General features: G+C 34.8%; 1 protein-coding gene across 1 annotated transcript in view; it reads left to right on the top strand.

Annotated features, from left to right (window-relative positions):
* The first annotated feature begins 925 nt into the window (after window positions 1-925).
* Window positions 926-2,704, top strand: part of LOC106868677 (fibroblast growth factor receptor 2) — a 125,406-nt gene continuing 123,627 nt past the window's right edge. The window contains exon 1 of the mRNA XM_052975639.1: window positions 926-2,116. The gene's annotated coding sequence lies outside the window, so the exon portion shown is untranslated. The remainder of the gene's footprint in view (window positions 2,117-2,704) is intronic.

Consider the following 2,704-nt stretch of genomic DNA (forward strand, 5'->3'; position numbering starts at 1 on the left):
TTCTCCCCTTCCTCCATGGCTTTCTTCAACGTCAACACACACACACGTACGCACACACATGCACATATACACAACCACACACATTTCGTTTCTTTCTCTTTCTCCCTCTCTTTCTCACAATCTTTTACCCTCTCAGTGTATCTTCACCTTCTTCCTCCCTCTCTCTCTCTCTCTCTCTCTCTCTCTCACACACACACATACACACACGCACAGAAACGCATAAACATATACACCCTCTCTGCTATTTTTTAAGCACACACACACACACACTTAGCTCATTCTTTCCTACTCCTTGTTTTCTTCGTAAACACATACACACACACACAAACACACACGTTTCTTATTTCTTTCTTTGCACACGTAAACACACACACACACACACACACACACACACACATACTCCCACATACCCATACACGAGTTTTGTTACACATTTTTATTACACGCGCGCGCACACACATGAAATACATATACACACATACGAGATACACAGACACACACACGCCCGCACAACAAATATATATATATATATATATATACATACATATACACGGTCACACCGGATATATATATAGAGAGAGAGAGAGAGAGATATGTATATATACACACACATATACATTTACTCTATCTAATAGAAACACACACAAACACACACACGTACACACACATAGATAGATATATACAGATACATCATACATTTACCACTGTCTCTGTTTTACCTTCCCCTCACTACAACTACCACCTTTCTCCTCCTCCTCGACCTCCGTCATGTTTTGTTTCTCTCTTTCTCCCCTTTTCCTCCTCCCCTTCTCCTCTTATACTCTTCTATAGCCTCCCTCCCTCACCTTCATCTATTGGTATGCATTACTTATACACACACACACACTATTAAGCACTCACACATACATTAAACACTCACACATAACGCGCACACACACACATATTTATACATATATATATACTTACTGACACTCACACACATACACACTCACGCACTTGCCTTCCTGCCTTACCTACCAACCAACCAACCAGCCAGCCAGCCAACCAGCCAACCAGCCTACCCACCACCATACCGTCCTACCTACCTATCTTGGCTAGTTTGGTGGGTTGTGCTTTTTCTTCTTTTTTTTTTCTGGTGCCCGGTTTTTTTTTATCAATTCCTCTGTTGGTTCGGCTTTTTCTCTTTTTTTTCTTCTTGTTTATTCATTAACACTAGTCGTGTGTACTTGCAGTCCCGCTTACAGACGGGCTCGGAGGAAACAAACATGTTACAATTCTCTAAACAAACACACCAACATTACATTAAGGAAAGCTCCCCTGAAAATAGCTTAATTTATATATAAAATAAGCGTTTAATTTAATATACGTTTACACCCACCTCTCACCTTCCCTAGCTTGCTAATTATGTAATTTCAAATATTAAATATATGTGATAATTTCAAATTAAATTTAGCTAACATAGGCAATCATCAGTCACGAACGGGAAGTATCTTAACAGAAAACAATAGACGTAAAGAAAACTTGCCTCTTATTTATATTTATATCCCAACATGTATCTTAAGTAATATATAATATATAATTGTTTTTAATTCAAATTTAATTCGATATAGCATAATAAGTAATAAACATTGGAAAATCAATGTTACATTATTAAGTCCAATATTTAAAGGAAAGCAAAACACAAGTAAAAATCATCAAATTTTAAGTCATTATTTTTCAGTACTTCACTTCATAAACAACGAAACACATTCGCTTTCTATATTTCTTACCCTGGGATACTTTTTTACGTATATTCTAAGTAAGCACGGAAATCGCTTTACCAGGAATACTTGTGCATATACTCTCGCACAGGACAAAAACGGAAAGGACTTGTTTTTATAAAGAAAGAATAAGAGTAAGTTTAAAACAAGATAATACCCATCACGCATACAGGAAGAGAAAGAACGATATATATACATATATATACATATGAATATATCTAAAGGAGAATTTTATCCTTTTTCAAGTATTATGTATTGGTTTGTCTTCTTATCTCGGACTTAAACTGTAACAGTTATTCTTCTGTTTATCGCATTTGGATATTTGCTTAATTCCGACGAGTTTCTTTTACGTTCAGGTAAAGTATTGAGTTGTTTTTTTGTTTTTATAGTTTATGTTACAAAAGAAAGGAAAAATTAACAAAACTTAGTCAATGATATAACTGTAATTATTTCATTAATTGATTAATTATTATTGTGTTTATCATCATCAATGTTTGCTGTAACATTTAGTTGAGATTCAAGAAAAAAAGAAAAAAAAACATTTCGATGCATGATGTGTGTACTTGTAATTGTAAGCGTGTGGGTGTGAATGAGATGTCGGTTGTATGAGAAAGAGTGCGCGCGTGCGTTATGTGTGTGTGTTTGTGTGTGTCAGCGTGCGTGTGCATGTGTGTGTATTGTAATCTGTTGTGTGTATGCAACAGGTTTACGATGTGAGTGTGGGACCAGATTTATTTTTTTTCTTCGTTTTTCTCTTTAATAATAAAAGCATGATGCTTTGTTTAAATTATACATCGTTATTATATTTGTGTGCATCTATACTATAAAAGGCAGATTTTCTCTGTGTGTGTATGTTTAAAATTCATACATTTACACAATTCCAAATTTCTTGGATTAAAGAATCGCAATTAATATTCTAAATACTCCGGAAAATATTTTAAAAT

This window comes from Octopus bimaculoides, chromosome 22 (genome assembly GCF_001194135.2).
Source record: "Octopus bimaculoides isolate UCB-OBI-ISO-001 chromosome 22, ASM119413v2, whole genome shotgun sequence".
Lineage (NCBI taxonomy): Eukaryota > Metazoa > Mollusca > Cephalopoda > Octopoda > Octopodidae > Octopus > Octopus bimaculoides.